Source organism: Camelus bactrianus, chromosome 2, assembly GCF_048773025.1.
Source record: "Camelus bactrianus isolate YW-2024 breed Bactrian camel chromosome 2, ASM4877302v1, whole genome shotgun sequence".
Classification (NCBI taxonomy): Eukaryota; Metazoa; Chordata; class Mammalia; order Artiodactyla; family Camelidae; genus Camelus; species Camelus bactrianus.
Genome location: NC_133540.1, coordinates 19,819,678 through 19,841,927, shown reverse-complemented (window position 1 = coordinate 19,841,927; position 22,250 = coordinate 19,819,678).

Here is a 22,250-nt window from a genome sequence, read left to right as displayed (position 1 = left end):
GGCGGCGGCGGCGGCGGGGCGGGTGGGGGCAGGGGGCCCGGGGACGGTGCGGCGAGGCGGGGGGCGCGCGAGGCCGCGCAGCCCCGGCCCCAAGGCCGAGGGTCCCAGCAGCGCCCGGCGCTCCCCGCTTCCTCTGCGCCGCTCAGCCGGGCAAGCGCCCTCCGGGCTCGGGCTCGACACGCCTCCCCGGCTCCCCTCGGGGCAGGCGGCGGCTCCTCCCGGCCCCGGCGGGCCTGAGCTATTTTTAGGGAGCTTCGAGCGACGGAGAGGGGGAGGCTGCGGGCGCTCGGGCCTCCTTGCCCTCTTCTCGGGGCTCCGGGCGGTACTCGGGCGCCGCGGCCGCCGTCGGAGGACGCTCAGGTCCGGGCGCTGCCCAGCCGCGGGGCCTCGGCCGCCGTCCGCGCCGCGCCGGTGCTCCGTCTACTGCGCTCCGCCGCGCCGCCCGACTGCTGCTGCATCCCCGCGGGCCGCCCCGCCGCCGCTCCGACCGCTGCCGTGCGCCCCGCCGCCGCCTCCCGCCATGGGCACGCTCGGAGCGGCCAGCGCGCCGCCGGGCTGCGCCCGCAGCCCGGTCGCTCTCGGCAACTTTGTTCCCGGTCTGCGCGGGGCGTGGGAGGGAAGGGGCCGCGGGCGGCCGGCTCCGGACTCCCAGCAGCGGGCGTCGCGCACAGCCCCCCGGAGAGTGTTTGGGAAGCGGCGACTCCCCTCCTCTTCCCCGCCTCTTCCTCCTCCTGCGCCTCGGCGGCCGCCCCGCCGCTCCTCAGGGAGGAAGCGGCCTCCGGGGCCGGTCGCTTTGTGCTGCAACCATGGTGAAGGGTGAGTGACAGGCCAGCGGCCAGTCGGCGCGCGCCGCGTCGGCGGGGGCGGGGCGTCCCGGCGCCGGTCCCCACCCCCGGCGCACCCCCCCCCCGCGCCCGCCCGCCCGCCCGCCCGCCGGCCGCGCCCCGGGCTCCGGGGCCGTACCTTCCGCGGCGGCGCCCAGGTGAGCCGCGAGCCAGGGCCGTCGAGGAGGGTTGCAGCGCCCCCGGCCGGAGCGGCTGGGGCCCCGCACCGCCTGGCCTGGAGGAGGCGGCATCCTGGCGCCCGGGCGGAAGGCGCAGGGCTCTCCGCTCCCCGCTCCCCACCCCTTCCCCAGCGCGCGCCGCGCCCCCTGCCCACAGCCCACGCCGGGCCCCGGGGGACCCTGCAGCGTCGCGTCGCCTCGCCTCGCCAGACTCCTCCTGGCGCCAGGCCTCGGCCGCTGGGTCTGCAAGTTGACCCGGAACAGAGGTCCGGCCCGCAGCTTGGGCCGCCCTGGGCATTCTTTTGGAACCCAGGGTGGGTCCTAAGATGCTTCAGAGGCGAGAAATCCTCTAAGGATGGATTTTGCCTATTTGTAACTTGCTGCAGGGAAAACATTCCTCTCCTGCGTTCCGTGCACATCCGGCACCTCCAGACACTTAAATGAGCACGAAACGAAGGAGATGGAAACGTGCCAGTTTCAACACTAGACCAAATACCACCTTTGGACAGGCAGATAGTCCAGATTTAAAGGTGGTCGGTCTTCTGCGCGAGACCTGGACAGCAAGTTTTGTGACATCATCAGAAACACTGGCAGATGTGGTTTCGCGTTGGGCATAACAAACCTCCAGACCCCACATCCAAGCTGGACTCACGTGGTGCGGGGAACGCTGGGACGTAGCCCTTTAAAATGTCACCGCTCCTCCCACTCCCTCTCTGAGCCAGGTCGAGGTGTGTAAGGACAGCCAAGCAGCGGGAACCGCTCTTGTGTTCTGGTCCTAGGGGCTTACTTTTATCTGCTTCCCCTTGCCCCATCTCCAACAACTTCATGTTTGTTGTCTGTATCCAGCCATACTTAGGGGAGGATTGTTACTTGTATGACCTACTACGTGGAACTTTTTTCAAATTTCCGAACATACTTTTTCAACATCTAGTTTGGTTTAAACACTTGGGATAGGTTATGAACAATGATTTTACAGTCTGCAAATCACCTGTATTAAACAAAGTGTGTGGCTTCCACAAGACAGGACTGTCCCTGCCCGAACTTGTGAAACTGAATCTGAGTTACAGATTGTATCTCTAGAACCTTTCTATTACCCTTGCTCATACTGCTTCCCAGTATTTCTCTTGCACCCTTTAGCTGAGGCCCAGCATCAAATTCTTGATAGCGTAGACCATCACCTTGAAAGCAAAGGAACATGGGTATCATTACAGCTCTGCATAGAGAGAGAAGGAAAATCAAATCCAACGAAGTGAGAAAATATACCTGACATCTCCGTCTGGTGTCTGGTAAACACCTCAGAATTAACATGTGCAGACCAGGCTCCAGATCTCCTGCCCCAAACGTGTGCCACACACAGCCTTCCCCATTCAAATAAATGTCATCTACACCTCATCACCCCTTGACCAAGTGAAAAACCTTGGCATCTTTTCTTGGCTCTTTCTTGTCTCTCACACCCCACAAGTTTTCAGTAAATTTGTCAGCTCAACCTTTAAAGTACCATAGCTGGAATCTAACCTCTGACCACCACCTCTACTGCCATGACCCTGGTCCAAGTGGGCATCCTCTTTTGCTTGCACTTTGCAATAACCACCTCCCTGGCCTCCCTCTTCCTGCCCTTGACTCCAGTGGTCTACTTGGAACACAGCAGCCACAGTGAGTCTTTTCTCTCCAGCTGAAGTTACTCCTGTGCTTTAAAAAAAAAAAAAAAATCCATTTGCTCTCCCATTTCATTGAAGGTAAAAGCCCAGGTCCTGATCATGGCCTAGAAGACCTATAGACCCGGTCCTCCCCGCACACCCCACCTCTTGATCTCTCTGACCTCATCTCCTCCTTCTCTACTCCCTACTCATTTTCTGGGCCACACTGGCCTCCTTGCTGCTTCTGGAATAAGGAAGTAAACCCCAGTCTCATGGCCTTTCCCTCTGCAGTTCCTCTGCCAGCCCACCAAAAACCAAACCAAAACAAAACCCAGAATGTTGTTCCCTCCCCTCCTTCTATCTTGATTCAAACATCACTTTCCCTGTGACTCCACTCACCCTGGTTCTCCTTGTTTTCCTCATCACCATCTAACATAATAAAATAAATTTTTTACTTATTTATTTCTTGTTTGTTTCCCTTCACTATAATGTGAGCTTCTGAAGTCATTAGTCTTTGTTCCTTTTGTTCATTGCTACATCCCCCAAGGTGCTGTAAATGAATGGATGACTCCAGCATTCCCTTGTGTGTGCATGAGACTGTTACGTCTTCTTACTTCTGCCCCTGATGGGGGAGGGGAGGCAAGGAGAGAAACAACCTTTCCGAGCCTGTTTTCTGTTCTTTAAAAAGCAGAGAAAAATTGCATGCCCTGAAGATGTGTGAGGATCAGATACAGTGTGCACAAAGTGTCTTGCACAGTGTTGGAACCGTAGTGTGTGCTCAGCAAATGGGAGTTATTTTTAAGATCGTTCTCATCATCCCAACCCTTTGAGGTTAATGGAACAGTTACTATCATCCTGTTTACAGATGAGGAGACTTGAGACTAAAATAGGCTACCTGACTTGCCCTAGTTCCAAGCCTGCCTTGCAGTTTGGAAGGGTCTGGGGCAAGCCGTCGTAGAACCCATCATAAATTATTGAAACTAGAAATGAACTAGAACACGGTGCTGCAGGAGGAACTGCTTGCTTCTGGTGTGAAACTCACACCCCATTTTCTTCCCATCTCCAATCCAATCCTTACCAGAAAAAGGCTCCCACACTTGAGGACACCCCAGCCCGAGCATCCAAACTACATCATACCCCTCACAAGAGCCATCCCCTGCTGATTCCTCCAACCATGTTCCAGCTTTGGATGGTCAGGCCTGGAAGTGGCAAGGTAGTAAGTTCCAGGGTCCAGGGTGTTCAGAGAGCATGAAACTCCTTGTCCCAAGGGGAGGGTGAAGTCAGAGCCAGGCCCTCCAGAGCCTGGGCAGCAGGCAGGCATTCCTCACCCAGACATTCCAGCCAGAACATTGTGAATTGCACATGCAAACCCAGCTCTTTATTTATTTTTTTTCTTTCTGAATGCCCTTCTGTGATACTGAATCGCACCAGTGACCTCAGGTGAGGGGTAATAACAATGTCTTATCCACCAACAGAATGACTCACTCCCTGTCAATTGCTAAGCTATCATTTAATTTCAATTAAAGTCAATTTTGCCACTGTTTATAATCTACTTATCTAAGTATGTCAGTAATGCTTATCACCGTTCAGTATCTAGGACACCTGATACCTGGCACGCATTGCTGTTTTATTAACATTTGACCATGAACATTTTGCTGTGTGTACCACGGACGATGGAATTAGACACAGATCTGCCAGCTTGCTGATTCGTCAAAACCAAACTGTGTGCATCAACCATAATCAAAGGAAGCCATCTATTGTGCTGCCTTATAAAGACAGGTATGAAAATGAGAGTTTCCTTGCACCGAATTATCTAGAAAATCATTAGGGGGTAGAAAGAGAGACAGAACACTGGGTGTTAAGTCTAGAAATTCAGTTCAAGTTCTGCCCTTAATACCATCCTACCTGTAACTTTAAAAAGCCTTGATGATTCCAACAGTAAAATCGAATACATCTCTAAATATATCATGGAGGCTAGGTGTTTAGGGTCATCTTTTAAAGTGAATAAAATAACTTTCAAAAATTCTTAGGGGTCCAGCTATGGCATAAGGTTAGCAAGTGATACCTCTATATCTATTTATAGAAAGTCACTTTGTTCCAAAAAACACATGAACGTCTACTGTTCAATCAGAATAAATATTTATTGGGCGCTCTGTGCCAGGTACTGATCTCTGTGCTTCAAGTACCAATGATGGCTAAGACAAACGTGGTCCCTTTCCCAGCCTTGTGGGAGCTTGCTCTGTGTGCCAGGCACTTGCCTAATTTACTCACCTCACCTAGGAGAATGCCCGGATCCAGGAAGCTGCCCACTTCTGCTAAGACAAGGACTCCTCTGGTTACCATTTTCTCCAGTTGTTATAACCATCCGAAGGCAAGGTTTAGAGCTGAGAGAGGTTGAATTCTATTAAAGATATTCCACATAAACACCTGCCTCCCCCACACCCAGCAAACAATTTTTGTTTACATTGTCTGGCAGTTACTTAAATCTCAGGAGTCTGGAGATTGTAGCTTCGACACTGTATATCAGTTTCACTGAGCTCACTCCACTAGGAAACATTGTATCTACCTGCATATAGCATTCCGGAGAGTCCCTGGTGGAGACTCCAGTTACTGAGTCCAGGGAGAAATACAGTGAGTTCATAGGAGAGAGCTCACGAAACAAGTTAGAGAGAAACTACCAAAAGCACAATTAGACTCAGACTGTTACGTCTGATTGGATAGGAATCACCATGAGTTCAGAGTTGAGGATGGTATCACATGAGTAAGAACGACCCTACTGGTGATGTCGTGTAGATGTTCAGATATTTTGGAACTGATTCTATAAGAAGAAACCATTTTTGCCCTAATTTATCAATATTATGACCTTGGTTCTGCCTTGGACACAGAATTAAATAAAAATATAAATAGAGGATATTCAAGCTCACAAATAAAACTGTTCTCCTCACTTACAGGATTGTGTTCCTCACATTGACATAACCACTTTCTTCCGTTGGTTTGTCTGCATTTGAAATATTCGGCCAGTGGGAGAGCACAGCCTTCTTTATTTCCAGCTTGTGAGAAAGCTGGTGCTGGCGTCTCTGAAAGGAAATGCGTTGTTAAACTTTTGATCCACCGTCAATTCCTTCTATTGTTGCCCAGTGTTTGGCATTTATCTTTATGAATTGCCCTAAGGAACTGTAGTCCAAAATCAGTCTGTCAATTTTAAGGAAACCTCTAAAGGGTTTACATAAAATATGCAGATAAGGGGTTTTCTTTAAGCCGAAAAATAGGTAAAATGAAGGACTGTATTTCAAAACCTAACACTGTCAATGCAACCACACCCTCAATGAGTACTTAATGCGGGGATTTTAAAAGCCCATACTGGATATCTTGAATGCTTAAATTAAACATGCCAAGAGAGGAGAAAAAAAAACAAAAAAACCTTCCATTGCAAACATGCAAAGTTAACACAGTGAGATAATTTTGTCATAAGGGAACATTGTATAAAGTTGTATCTGGGCTTCTCCAGTTATGTTAAGGTGATTACATACAACTGAAATTACATCTACTAGCAAACTGGTACCCAGTGCAGAATTTGTAAATGTCTTCCAATGAAGAAGAGCCGTTCCAATCATTGCTAGCTCTGGTCCCCAACTGATATTCAAGGGTAAAGTAATTGTGCTATTACACAGCTGTCTGTAGAGGAAGGTCAACATCAGACAAGGTCATCAGAGCAAAAAAAAAAAAAAAAAAAAAAAAAAAGCAGTATTCTTGACCAGCTGTGACTTTTTAAATGCCAATACTAATAATCATTCAGAAGTCATGATTATTTAATATTCATTAAACCCAAGCCTAGTGCTAGGCATCGTGTGTACATAAACGAAGTGACTGTGCGCTGAGCTGACAAATCTAAATTGAGCAAAGGAAGTGAAGGGCAAACAAGGGCGTGGGAAACAGGCACTGAGGGCCTGTTTATAAAGGGAGGCTATCTCATTGTATCTTGTATTATTTTGCAACACAAAAATCTAAAGCAGAGCAGTCAGGAAGAAAGACACACTGCCTTTTGGGGGTTGAAGGAGGAAACCTTCAATAGGAAATGGCAGATGGGCACGTCAGAGACCTCAGAGAGGAAAGCACAAGTAAATGGTGAAAAGAGGGAACCTCTGGACGTCGGCTGAGATCTGATGTGAGAACCAGGTAAAGATGATACATGAGACGTGACTCAGAACCTTCCGACCCCTTGGGAGACACACCACAGAGGTCCTGGCCATCTTCAGCAGTGCTCTTCTTATGCGAATATTGTACTCATCACATAAGATACCCAGGACCAGTGGTAAGTGCTGGTAAGACATTTAAAACAGAGGTCAGTCCCACCTTATGCTTACCTCATCTACAAGGAATGAACCTGTGGCATCATAGCTGTCTATAAGAATCCAGAGATAATTAAATCAGGATAAAGACCAGCATAAACCCACAGAACTCCACCCCAACCTGGTCAGATGCTTCAGAGACAGATCTGTTGACACAGGAGACAGCATAGAAATAATTAGACTAAGAATTTTATCATGTCGCTGAAGGGGGAAAAATGTCGTTTTTTCCCCCAGTGGAGTCAATAAACAAGGCTTTACATGGAAATTTACAATTTACAGTGGAATATATAAGTAATATAGTGGGAAAACCTTGGAATCTAATATCATACAACTTTGAATTTGAAAGCCTTTTCTGATAGACGTGAGCTTTGCGACCTGGAAGAAAGCTCTTAACCTCTCTGAACTTTAGTTTCTACCTTTGTAAAATGTAGTGAGAAATAGCTTCCTTGCTAGCTTACTATGACAATGACTCAAAATGGGATTTATAAAAGAAAATAATCTTACTCATCTCACCCCTCCCTTAAAAGGAATAGCGTTAGTCAAAGAATATATGGCCCTTCCAATTTCTAGGAAAGAATGATGTTAGTTTAAAAATAAATTGACCTGCCTGATTGACTTTATATGCAGAACTTTGACCTTAGAGAGGGTTCTTTTACTTAGTTTATGTCAGTAAATAAACTTTAATTACTTATTGTAAGTAGCCCAGAGCCTTAAAAGTAAATAAGGTTTTATCTGGGCCAGTGGCTCCTAGCTGGGGATGATCAGCATTTGCTCAAGGCTAAGAGTGTGACAGAGCTAGATGGGGTGGGTCTTCGCCACAAAGCCTCCGGGGCTCCACAGGGCAGAACCAGAGCTGTGTGTCAGGGGTAGGAAGGCAAGATATGGTGTTCCTGACCACTTCTCTTGCTTTGCTTCAGAAAGAAATTGTGAGTCCCTGGTGATATGTACTCACAATTGTCATACTTCATTTGGGGAATGCTTGAAACACATATCAAAAATCGTAAGCAGACATGGTTTCTCAACAAAGAGCTTTTAGCAGGAAATGTCAGACGTTATATATTCTTTCTTCTGTGCAGTTCATCTTCTTTTTTGTCCTTATATATTTTTAAATTTATTTTATTTTATTTAGATTCCAAATATAAGCAATATCATATGGGATTTTCCTTTCTCTTTCCAGCCCACTTCACTTAGAATGATGATCTCCAGGTCCATCCATGTTTCTGCAAATGGCATTATTTTATTCTTTTTTATGGCTGAGTAGTATTCCATTGTATATATGTACTACATCTGCTTTATATAGTCATCTGTTGATGGACATTTGGGTTGTTTCCATGTCTTGGCTATTGTAAATAGTGCTGAACATTGAGGTGCATGTGCATTTTTGAATTTTATTTTTCTCCAGGTATATGCCCAGGAATGGGATTGCTGGATCACAAGGTAAGTCTATTTTTAGTTTTTTAAGGAACTGTCCTCCATACTGTCCTCCACAGTGGCTACACCAATGTACACTCCCACCAGCAGTGTAGGAGGGCTCCCTTTTCTCCACAGCCTCTCCAGCATTTATCATTTGTGGACTTTTGAATGATGGCCATTCTGGCTGGTGTGGGTGATACCTCACTGTAGTTTTGATCTGCATTTCTCTTGTGCAGTTTATCTTTGGAAGGGGTACCAAGTCCCAGGTGTATATGGTGCCAGAAAAATGATCACAGGCAGTGAATCCCATCTTTTCTTATGAAGACCAATAGGCATTATCTAACAATGCCAGGATTCTCAAAAACCAGTTTTTTCCCAAGGCATTCCCCAAACAGGGTCCTGGCAATTCATTTATGTAACTCATAGCAATAGCCAACAGGTATTTGGGTGCTCACCATGCCAAGGACTGTTCCACATCCTCTGGATGTACCATGCTAATTAATCTTCCAACAACCCTAGGAGGTGGGTTCTGTTACCATACACATTTTATAATTAGGGGAAACTGAGACTCAGTGAGTCCCAGAGCCAGGATCTAAACACATGCTCTCTGGTGCCAAAGTCTACGTGTCCAGCCTTCACTGTGGGTTTCTCAGGTCTTCCTTGGCTTATTTCTTAAACTCAGAACAAGTGCCAGAATTAACCACTTGATGTAAGTAATTAAGTTGGCTCAGTCCTTAGCCCTGTTTTCTTCTCTGTCTTCTGTCCCTGAGAAATGTGACATTCATGAAACATGTGATTATACTAAACCTGAATTCCAGCTCGGACAATACCCTAGACCTCCAGGCTTGCCCCCAGGACATCTGCACATAGATGTATACAGATGCCTCAAAACTGACAAGTCCAACAGAAATAAAGGGCTTAGGGATACACACCAGAGTGGCATCCGATACAAGGAATCAAAAATGTCTAAAGTGAGGAGGAATACCATGTTCATAAATAAGAAAACTCAGTATTAAGATGGCAATGTTTCCAAATATATTTTATTGAATCACTGCAATCCCAATCAAAATCTCAGCCAGTTTTTTGTAGGTATTGACAATCTGATTCCAAAGTTCATATAGAAAAGCAAAACACTTCTGATTAAAAAAAAAAAAGACCAAAGTTGAAGGGCTTACATTATCCAATTTCAAGACTTACTATAAAGCCACATTCATCAAGACAGTGTGATATCAGCAGAGGATTAAAACACAGACCCACAGAACAGAATAGAAAGGCCAGAAATAGACCTGCAAAAAAAAAAAAAAAAAATCAACTGATTTTTGACAAAGGGGAAAAGATAATTCAATGAAGAAAGGAGTCTTTTCAACAAATGGTGCTGGAACAATTTGACATCCACGTGCAAAATCGACATGTTCAAATTTGAGCTCCACATCTTTCTTCCAAAATCTCTCTCGAAGTACGCCCTTGTCTTGGAGAACAACGCTACCATCCACCCAGTTGCTCAGGCAAAACCAGGAGTCATCTTTGACTCACTCTCAGTCCCTGAGTTCAATTCTTAAAATTACGCTGAATCACAAGCCAGTCCTCCCTTCCACCTCTGCTGCCCTTGACCTAGTCCAGGCACTCATTCCCTTGAAACTTATTCCCTGTCTCCCATCCCATCCCCACCAAAAAATACTTCCAAAGGAGCAGCATGGGAGTTTCAGAGTATTCCCATGGAGGCAGCAGAGGAAACCATTGCTTCCCTGGCACCATTTGCAAAAGTGGTACCTACTCAAAATGTTTTAAGAGAACATGTTGGCATGATGCTTTATGATGATAATGAAAAGATATGACACTTAGTAATGTTGAAAGAAGTTGCACAGAGAGCACAGGCGAGGTTATAACCTCTTTATCCAGCCAGCTGCCCCCAGTCAAAGTCCAGGCTCCACCTTCTGGTGGGTCCCTGGCTAGAGCCTGGCTCTCACCCCTGGCTGGCTGCCCTCCTCTTAGACACTGCCTGGGCCTCTGCACAGCATGATCTGTTAAAAAGGCAAATCTCTCATATAATCCCAAAGCTGAGGGCACTTCAGTGACTTTCCAACACTTATCCCTTGTACCTTATACAAAAGCCCTGTTTTCTGGCTCAAGTATGCCTGTCTAGCTTTCTCTTCCACCACTTTCCACCCACATAACTTCGGCTCCCATCATTCCTAAAATTGGATCTATGAGGATTTGCCAAACTCTCTCATTTCCTTAACATCTTGCAGATTCACCTCTTGGCCAGAAGTGTCTTTTCTGCAAGGGTCACCAGTGAAACCCCTACTCCCTGCTTCAGGACCTCCCTGAGCAGAGGTCTGTGGGCAGGTGATGTTATGCAATGAGGTGGAACGCAAGTCCACAACGCATGCGTCCTAACCTAGATTCTGTCTTGCTACATACCAGCTGCTTGTCCAGAGGCCACGCCCATGCCTCCTGGGAGCCTCAAGACCTATTTTAAATGGAGGCAGTGTTATCTAGGTAAAACAGGGAGGCACCTGGGGAGGGAGTTCATGGCAACAGCAAAAATGTTTTAGCCAGGCAGACTTCTCAAAATGTTTACCCAGGATTTGTACTGAAATGTCCAGGCACGTTCCCTGCGGCTAATCTGTGTTGACTCCTGCCAGGTCCACCCTCCTCAAACCCTCTGTGAGTTTTGTGTTTAGAACATGCCTGGTGTAGGACCACAATTATTGTCCTTGTTGTTGCTTCCATTATTGTTTATTATTGTAGCGTTACCCCTCTCTCCCCTACCAGGTAGCTTAGGGTTCCTTCCTCCATGCTCCCAAAGCAGTTTATACATACCCTTATTCCAAGACTTTTTATATTATTCCCTGATCATGTGTCCAGTGTCTGCCTCCCCAGGTGACCCTGAACTCCTTGAGGACATGGCCCATGGATTTCGTGTGTGTTCTGGGCCTAACATGGGGCCTGGCACGGTGTAGGCGGTCACTAAGTTTTTAGTGACTGGATGAATAAAGGAAGAAACTGTATTTTATTGATTGGGAGAGTGTAAGAAACACTGCTTTATTGATTCCTAGCACTTTCTGAGCTCCTAGAAAGCAGATGTTGTTAAAGAAATTCATCAAAAGGAACCAGTGAAGCTGGCTTTTAAAGGACGGAAATTTCTCGGAAAGTGGTCGGCATTTAGCCAGTGACTTCTAGGGATGATTAAACTCAGATTTTTGCGTGCTTGTGTATGTGTGTGTGCAGGCCTAAATCCACTTACCTATGCTGTGTGACTGAAAATGGTCTTTAAAACGTAGATTTCTTTGATGAATCTAATGAATCAAAGGTATAGCCCTCCAACTTTCCTACAGGCTGCAGAAAAAAACCCAGAATATTAGCTTCATGTAAGACCAACTATGTTTCTTTTGCTACTTGGCATTCTCGTTTTAATGATTATGTGTTTTTTTTGCCCCTACAGAAAAGTTGAAAAGACAGTATATATTTATTATGCCACATTTTGATCACATTTTGCATTCTATTTCTGTTCTTCTGTCTCTCTCCCTCTGTCACTCTCTCTGTCTCTCTCTCTCTCTCTCTCTCTATATATATATATATATACACACACACACATAACGTGCACATTTTTTGCTGAACAACTTGCAAGTTACACGCAACATGACAGTGAAACCCTAAATATTTCAGCCCGCACTTCCTACTGATGAGAACATTTCCTATATAATCACAATACCAGTATAATTCCTGAGAAATGTAATTCAATAATATCTAAAATTCAGTCTATATTCGAAGTCACTCAGTTGCCCCTAAAATACCTTTTCATTGTTGCCAGTGATTCCAGTCAGGGTGACACATTTCCTTTGGTTTCTCTCTACCTTTGAGGGAAAGACAAAGGGGCGGCAGTGGACTCGTCGCGTTGAACAGAGTGAGCAGGTAAGTTTAGGCATGTTGTGGGGATTCGGACCAGAGATGGCTTGTAGGGGCTCCGTCCAACTGGGGACATCTGGAGGTGTGTCCATTAGTAGAGGGTGTTGAGTAACTGAACAGACAGATGAAACAAGTACATGTTTAGGGCAGCAGCATAGCAAAGGTTTTTTGTTTTTAAGTTTTTTGAAAGGATTCAAGAGAAAGAAAGGAGAAAAATAAAAAGGAAGCGAAGGAGGGAGAAAGGAGGGAAGAAACTGAAAAAGGAAAAAGCGTCTAAAAGAAAATCAGAATTTGTTGGACCCTGCCTTACAAATCAGTGTTGTTTTTATTTAGAATCGCACATTGGGATGCGATCGTTTTTCCTCACTGTTGAGGATTTCTAAGAGTCTGTGGCAGGAGGCTATGGAAAGACAGACCTGCCTGATTTGGGGGCGCCTGATCACAACCATGTGCTGTGACTGCAGCATGAGTCATCTTTTCTTCCTCAAGGACCACAATGGGAAGGTGACATCAGCCAAAAAAGTGCCTGCATTAAAGTGTGTGCTTTTTGAAAAAAACTAAATATAATTTCTTATATAACAGGATGAGTGCTGGATTGTCTCAGAGTTGATGCAGGGTGAGTGCAGCCCTGTTTAACACTCAGGCATCAGGCATCACTCTGGTTTCTCTGCAGAAGTTTTGTAACACAAAATGCACTCGATAGCTTTGCCCTACGTATATCCAAGCTGTGTGACTCCTCCATGTTCTGTAGAAATAGTCCACTAACTTCTGCAACTGAATCTCTCATTATATAATCTCAGCATTATAATTTCACACAAAAAGAGGATTCATCCTCATTTGTAATCTTAAATTTGTAGATGGCTAACAAGTTCTTAAAAACACCATGTATAGACAGGACTTAATCCTCAGTTTTTCAACCAAGCAGCTTTGAGTAACTTCAGCTAGTCCCTTAAATCAAAATACCAGACTCACATTGACTACACGTACTTGTACGTAACTATGTAGTTAAACGGGGAAAGGTTGTCCCCTGTGGTTCCAGAAGCACTTTAAAAGTAATGGAAATTACAATGCACTCTGGAGAGATTTATGAGAATGTTAATTAAAGTCAACTTGTCCTAGTTTTTAAGTTTTTTCCAGAATTGAGAAGGGTGATGACTACAGCAAACTGACATGTTTTCAAAAACATGTCTACTCCTCAGAGCTATGGTTTTAAACGAAGTCTGATGCCTCTTCAGAAAAGACAGTTTCTGGTAGAACACAGCGTTTTTACCTCAACAATTACAAAATCATTTATACTTAGGGTGCAGGAGGTTCTCAGTTGAATTAATGAAATATGAAGGAAAGAAGGCGATTTCTGACTGTGTCTCTGACATGTGCAGCATTGTGTCTTCCAAGGCGTGGCCAGTTGTAGTTCCACGGTGCTGTGTGCACGTAATATGTATTAACACTGACAAGAGTTAAGCGCACAATTGAAAGGAGAAAATTGTGCCATTTTGAATCTATCTCCCAGATGAGTGAAAAAAACAAAAACATTTAAATAGATATATAAATATAACTTAATACACTGAGCCAGGAAATTCAGCTCTGATTAAGCTGTCAGATACTGAAACAAACTGAAGTGGGGAGGGTCAGGGAGATTCCCAAGTATAATTTCATACCCCAGGAAGCACGTAAGCTGTTGAATTGAATCACTTATTTACCTGGAAATTCAGAGCCAGAATTGTTCTGGAAACCTCATTTTCTGATTATGGTCATGATTAATTTCATTTATAAAAATATAATTGACCATTTTTTTTTTTACTGAAATTGTACATGATTTATTTGAAGATGATTTTTCAGCACTTCACCAAATTCTGTTCTTAACTTCCCACTCCCAATCTTTTTCTTTTTTTTGTGGAGGAAAGATAATTAGGCTTATATATATATATATAATGCGGGTGCTGGGGGTTTAACCCAGAACCTCGTGCATGCCAAGCATGCCCTCTACCACTGAGTTATACCCCACTACTCCCAGTCTTGAGCCCCTTCAACTTTTCTGAGCTCACACACACACAAACACACAGAGAAAAGGTTAATTGTCTGATTCCTTCTATTTAATCTTCTTCTTTAGCATTTTTCCTCCTTCATCAGAGTTGAAACACAATTTTTAAGGCATACTCATGTAAGCAGGTGCATTCAATGCCCGTGTCTCGTCTCAGCAGGGACTGGACAAGAGAAGACAGGAAAATCAAGATTCTAACATTTTATACACTTAGAATCCCAGGTTCCTCTTGACTCATCATTTCATTTCCAGAAACTGATTATAAGGAAATAATCAAGAGTTATTTGTGGCACTGCATATGATAATTTAAAAAAAGTGATAACACTCTAAATATTCCACAATAAATGGCTTAAATCCTGCTAAAGCAACACAATAGAATACTGTGCAGCTATTAAAATCATATTTCCAAGATTATTGAGTAACATGAGTATATACTGACATTATATTTAGTGAGAATAAAAAAATAGACTCTAATCCTAAATTTACAGTGATCTCCCAAGTTTTTTAAAGTATAGATAGGTGGATATAAACGTAGGAATAGAAACCAGCACCACATTTACTTATACAGAACACCAAATTCAAACAGAACCTAAAATGGAATTCAGTATCCCAAAAACTGTGCACAGTAGAGCTCTGGCTGATAAAACCAATCAACTTACTGACCAAACAGCAACCACGAAAATCCCAGGTATTCTTGAATACAAATCAATACGTTTTAATGTGTCCAGTTGGATTTCAGATGACAAATTTGTTTCTCAATTGGAAATATTGATCTAGGAGCGAGGTCACGTTTGAGTTGTGTTTTGCCAGGCTCTGTCCCCACAGAGAAAGTGAGACGTTTGTCATTTGACTGCCAGTCTTTCCTTTGGAGTCCTGCTCACGCATTTCTCAAGATTTCTTCTTCTTCCCCTCATCTGTTCTCTGCTTAAAAAAAAAAAAAAACAAAAAACAGATTTAGAAAGAAAAGGCTTTCAAAAATTCATTCAGCCTAGGATCAGGTGCTAATCAGCTTAATGAAGTACTTCCACCGGGTATTTGCATTTTAGGGAATGAGCCGTGAAGCCCAATATTTCCCTGCTGGGACACTGCTTGCATTTGGGTCGGGGCACTAGGGGCCAGTGGGAACTCCCCAATCCCATCACCTTGAAAATCACAAAGTTCTTGTAGAACTTACACCTCCTCTGGTAAATGGACTAGAATGTAGCAGTGCCACCTGCTTGCCACCACAATAGCACCGTTTGCCTATGTAGGTTTCAGTGGTACATTTCAGAGAGTGATGCTTTGTTCCATTACATTGCAGCCTCCGGGTTTCTTTTTCCTCCCAGATATTAATAACCACCACTCCAGGTACTTAAGAGGTTTTGTCTAGGTAATTAAAGATCTCTTCATATCATGTTTGAATCTAAAGTCCTGAGTGAGTCATGCAGTGAACTTGGATCTTCTGAGTATAATGAGGTCTGTTTTAATGAAGGAAATTAGTTTTTGATACATTTTAAAACTGTAAAAGAAAAATACTATCATATACTCCTAATACAGCCAGATTAAATTAGCATTTAAGCTTATTAAATAATGAGAATATTTATAAAAACTATTAAGAACCTCAAACTTTGGGTTAAAAAACAAAGAAGCAACCCTCTAGAAACTCTCCTAAGAGAAAAACTCATTAAAAGAAAAGTAATGTAAAGTATTTATTATTGTTCATATGCTATCTTTTTAAAAAATGGACATCTGGATTTCACTCCTTTTTTGTTTAAGTAGTGAGATGTATTTGTCTTTTTGATGAAAATAATGTTTATTTTAAAGGGAAATTTTTCCCCTTAATGTATGGATTGTTGCTCTAATATTCTAGCAATGAGACATGATATGTGTATGTCAATTAATAGAAATAAGAACAGTTACAAAAATAATCAGAAAGAATTGTGAAATCAATTATAGCTTGCTGTAAGCTGTATAATAATAATATAAATATATTCACTCAGAATTAAAATAGGTCAGAAAAGCAATCTACTGGGAGTTAAGATTCTATAGTCATCAGGACAAGGATTGCAACCAAGCAGAACAGAATTTGAAAGTTAGTTATAACACTTATTAGAAGTGTAACCTTGCTTTAATAACACTTTCTGAGCTGCAGGTTATTCATCTGTGAAATGCGGACAATGGTACCCAAGTCATTAACTAAGTTTTAGACTTAATAATACATGTGACACGCAAGTACATGCTATCCCACAAATGCTAGCATCACCACCATGATCGTCACCTTCATCACCATCATCACTTCATCACCACCACCGCCATCACCACCATCACCATCATCACCTTCATCATCGTCAACTTCATCACCATCATCACCTCATCACCACCACCACCATCATCATCATCACCTTCATTACCATCATCATCACCATCGCCACCACCACTATCTTCATCATCCCCATCATCCCACTGCTATGAAAGAAACTAGAAGCCAACTGTTGGTTTAAAGACCTAGTTAGTGACAAAAACTCCTTGACTGTATGAAAAAAATTTAGTTCCATTCACCAGGGTTTTTTTCCCCTGCTATCAATTGTTAAGCAGAATTTTTAGCATTATCCAATGCTCATGAATATTCATAACTGCAAACCCGAAGCACTCACTACAAAATGCCACATTGCTTTCTGAGCTTAAAAAAAAACGAGTTAAATTATATTCTGCTAAATAGTCATGATATCACTAGTGTAACTGGGTCTAATCGTTTGAATGTTGATGTTCTACATAGTGTGGAAGTTGCAGAATATGGGTCTGTGCTTCATCCAGCCTGCAGATGTAATTACTTTGGCCTTCTCAAGATGGGCATTTGCGACAGTGAGGTGACCAAGTTTACATCCCAGGGTTCAAGTCCAAGTCAGCCTGCCTCCAAAAGCTTTCACTATGCCACACTGTCTCTTTGAATTTCTTCCAGGCAATATACGTTTTATGTAATATCCAATAACATTTACTGGATATTCAATTGCATGGTTGTTTCTATCATATGGAATGTGTGTATGTGTGTCTGTCTGTCTAGGTATCTCTTTGTATGTATGTAAGGCTGTGCTGAAAATTTTCTGCTTGTCTCTCCAGATTGTCAGCAGTTCCTACACTGGTCTCTGCACTGGTAGGCGGCCTGTACCGGCTATGTTAATGAACCTCTCTGTTGGTTTCTAGTTGGGTTCAGCCAACAGGATATATCAGCAGATGGGAGAGAGGCGCCAGCAAGAGCTGGGAGTATTTACTCTCTAAACCCCTCCCCAGTGTGGTCCCTGTGACACGCAGGGGGGCCTTGCTGTTTATCTATTTCATCTATGGTAGTATGTGTCTGTAAATCCCAAACTCCCGGTTTCTCCCTCCTCCAACCTGTTTCCCCCTGGTAACCATAAGTTTGCTTTCTATGGCTGGGAGTCTGTTTCTGTTTTGTAAATAAGTTTATTTGTATCAATTTTTTTTAGATTCCACATATAAGTGATATCACATGATATATTTATCTTTCTCTGAGTTACTTCACTTAGTGTGAAGATCTCTAGGCCCATCCATGTTACTGCAAATGACATTATTTCACTCCTTTTTATGGCTGAGTAGTATTCCATTGTGTAAATATATCTTAGCTTCTTTATCCAATCATCTGTCAATGGGCATTTAGGTTGTTTCCATGTCTTGGCTATTGTAAATAGTGCTGCTATGAACATTGGGGTGCATATGTCATTTCAAATGAGAATTTCCTACAGATATATGCCCAGGAGTGGGATTACTGGACCATAGGGTGAGTCTATTTTTAGTGCTTTTAGGGTTCTCCGTTTGGTTCTCCATAGTGGCTACACCAAAACAAATTCTTATTAGAAATGATGTAATGGACTATGTAGTTAATATCATCGCCTCCCAGCTTTAACATCCTCTTTCTTCTGGTCAACTTCCTTTTTCTGTTGGTGTATAAAATATGCACCCATTCCACACTGCCTCAGTGCAACAACCATCCAGGACCACAGCAGGCCAACTCTATTACTACCCTGCTCCTCTCGGAGTGATCATTAGTTCCCCAGGTGAAGCTAGACTCTAAGCCAGACAATAGGGCTTCTCCCAACAGAATCCCTGACTTTAGATGTAAAGATTGCCCACTTCTTGAACCTAGAACTAGCGAATGCAAACTTGGGGTTCTCTGTGGCCATCTTCCCTAGTCTCGGGTAGAGCCTTCTGTGGAATGGGGCCCAGCAGAGACAACTAGGAATGAGAGAATGATGACAGTCAGAGGAGGCTCCCGGGGTCACTGTGTCCCCCTGAGCCCCTGGGCCTGCATCTCTTCCACAGTTGCCTTCACCAGTATGTGAACTAAAACTTCGTATTTTCATTTTGCTTGAACTAGTTGGAGTATCTGTCACATGTAATTTTTTTAAAGTACTAATTAAAACAATGGCAAAACTTTGCAAGCTGATATGTTTCTAATATTTGAACCCAGTTGTTTTGAAGAATTCAGTGATGCTGGCGAGACGTACACTAGAAAAGTTCTGATCCATCCATCTGCATCAGAATCAATGGAACTTTTTATTACCAAGAGCCTTCAGAAAGCCTCTACTGAAATTCAATATGTCTTAAGACATATTTTGGACATGTTCCTAGTCCAGATTATTTCCCATGGGGGAAAAAATGATTGGATTGAGAGAGAGCGCATGGCAAGTGGGTGTACAAAGAGGGGAGAGCTTTCATTTCTTCTCATTTTAAAATTAGCAAGTATGGTTAGGTACCAATGACTAATAGTGATGTTCTGGTTTTAATGCTCATTGTGGAATTTTACTTATTTATTTCTGTGGTTGAGAAAGCCTGAATGAATGCTAAGTTGACTGATAGAAGAAAATTTATTTTTCCAAAGCATAGTGCCCTCCCTCTGTAGGTGTGATGTTGTGTGGAGTGAAGTGCAAATTCAGCGCAGGAGACAAATGGGGTGTGTGCCCCCATCGCAAGAATTTGCTCTGTATTAACAGTCACTGTCGCTCACTTCCCTGCAGCATTCTGTGAGCTCACCCACGAAGCCCTTGAAAAGACAGGAAATGGTGCGTAGATATTAGTAATAGTTTATCTTCCTATTTAGAAGGAGTAAGCCAACGCAACTCAGCACTTTTTGTTGAGCTTATGAAAGTGCAAATTTTCACTAAAACCTCGTTTGGTTTTAGAGCATTTACGCCAGTACTGGTGAAGGGGTTCTCTGAAGAACTTGCAACACTGAAGTAAGAGCTTATAAGATGAACCAGGAGCATCATTAAAACACCATCACCGAAAAGACGGGATCCAGAAGTAACTACACAGGAGGGTTGGGGAACGTTGGGAAAATGTCCCTCAGGGGGAGGACAGGCAAGGGAGATAATCAAGTCCAAGTGCTCCTCAGTCTGCTGACTGCTGTTTTTACTCTCCAAATGGATATTTGTGAGTTCACTTGGAACTCAGAAGAAAATATTGCCGTTAAATTCCCAACATTAAAAATGGTGGTTAGGTCTCTAGCAGGCCTTGCAGAATTACCAACCCCCACGTAGCTGCACCAACAGCTCCAGTTGTCTGTTGTTCCTGAGACTGAAAAGTGACAGCCCAACTCGCCGCCAGGATGCTGGAGTTTCTCCGTTTCCCAAACTGCCAGCCACCATGACCCCACGGTCTGGAGAGTCATTTCCTCCAGTATCCTCTCCTCCTGGGCCAACAAAGAAAAAATTCTTTCCCTCATGATGACAAAAGAAGAAAGAATCCTCAGGTAGCCCATGTTAACAGGGAGGGGCAGTGACTAACATTATTGCGATGCTCATAAGATCGTTTTCAGGGCTTGGGACTTGCTTCAGTTTCTTTCACAATGTGTGTTATTGCTGCCCTATGTTTGGTTGAGTTTAATAGAAATGGCTGGGTTGCTTTTCGATCATGAGAGGTGGCTGGTGTTTTGAATCTTCCGTCTTGTGGGAGCATGATATAAACCCCAGGCTACTCTCCTTCCTTTGCCCTTTGTCCCCCTAAGAGACCCAAGGGGGCAGGTCACGCTGGGGGACCTGAACTGAGGTGCCAGAATCCACCCACGGATCCCACCAGCTGACTCAGAAGACTCTCTGATGACACAACCTAGACACACTCTCCTTTACAGTCTGCTAACGACAGCTAAAGCCAGAAATAACTCTGACATACATTAAAAAAAAGTTAAGCCTCCAAAGCTTTTCTTTTTTGCCCCTCCAAAAACATTAGCATGCAAATGAGTTAGCTAGTAGTCACTAACAACTTTTTTCCCTGCAAAATGATTGGCTAATTTCACCGGCGATCACATTCTCAGCCCATCCGACGAGGCTCTGATCACCCAGAGACAAAAATGTTTCTTGGAAGCGCTCCACAGGGCAACAAAGGAAGTCTGCTTGGATTGTTCTTTCTTGCCAGTCATGCTGATGATCAGTGCGGACCGCAGAGGCCTGGCCTCGGTCCACGGTCCACAGTGAATGTTGCAGCCCACCATCCTGAGTTCTTAGGGGGTGAGGCCTCGCTTGGCAACCCTCCCTTCTGAAACATTCATAAAAACGGGTAATTGCCGCAGAAACGTGGACTCTCTGGCAGAGAATTATGACTCTTATCCTTCATGATCCTGGAGCTTCTTATGATCTGCACACTCGTCAATCCTATAAAGCCCACCTCCAGTTTAGAGCATCCTTCTTTTCACACTGTATCACCTTACACGCAGCCGTGGTGTGCACCACCCGATCAGATTTATGTGTGAGGACACTAAGACATCCCTAGAAAGTTAGCAAAATGGTCACATGGCATCATTCGGTTGATGTTAATAATTTAACCTTCTTACAAAGCATATGTGTATCTTCACATTTGAAGATGCCCAGGGGAGCATCTGATTCAAACTTAGTCCCCATTCAGAGAAGTTTCCTCCATGTAGGTCAAAGCTTAACGAACTACTAAAGCAACCTAAGTTTAGAGTGGAATTGTCAAGATTACATCAGACAATATGATGCAACTGTTAGACTGAATCTTAAGAGTGGGCGGGGGGGGTGTATAGCTCAGTGGTAGAGCGCATACCTAGCATGCACGAGGTCCTGGGCAATTCCCGGTACCGCCATTAAACAAACAAACAAACAAACAAGCCTACCCCTTACCACCCCCACCCCTCCTCAAAACACACAAAACAAAGTTAAAGTGACTCTTAAAAAATAACTTACAACATACCTACATGTTATCATTTGCCAGTGTTACTTCTGAATCAATTAAATACTTGATGACTACTGACGTATATTATGTCCTAAGTTTTTCTGATTCCACCGTATTCAGTGTATCATGGGTGTCCTCCTCATTACAGTGTGGTTTTAAACCATTTGCTCACACAACATATTGTAGATTTTTATTCCTGGTGGTTCTTTCTGTCTCACAGTTTTGGTACAAATGTTCTATTTACGGTAGGGCATGGTAATTCAGGTTAGGGACAGGTTGTAACAAGAACCATCTGTCCTTTCCCCCCCATCTGAGTCCTTCTGTCATGATTAATTGTTATTACCGAAAAAAGAAAAAATACCACCTTCTTGCTGGAGTTTTGCAAGAGGCAGCAGCTATTGTCTCTCTTTAGAGCAATGGGGCTTGAAATATGACATGCTTTGTTCCCCGTGGCATTAAACACACAGTCTCTGCTCTTGTGGTTCCCAAGTCTTCAGGAGGTTGTGAGAGATGGGTGCAAATTGCTCTTGTAATGTCAGAAGAGCAATGTGGAGACAAAATTGAAACTATGCATCAAGAATATCCCACTTTGTTTTAAGCATTTCCGGTGTCTGCCTCTTGGGGAATAAAACACAACTGAAGAAAGTGATATAAATATCACGTTTACACTGATGAAAAAGAGCTTCTAAGGAGTATGAGGAACTGCCGATACTACATCA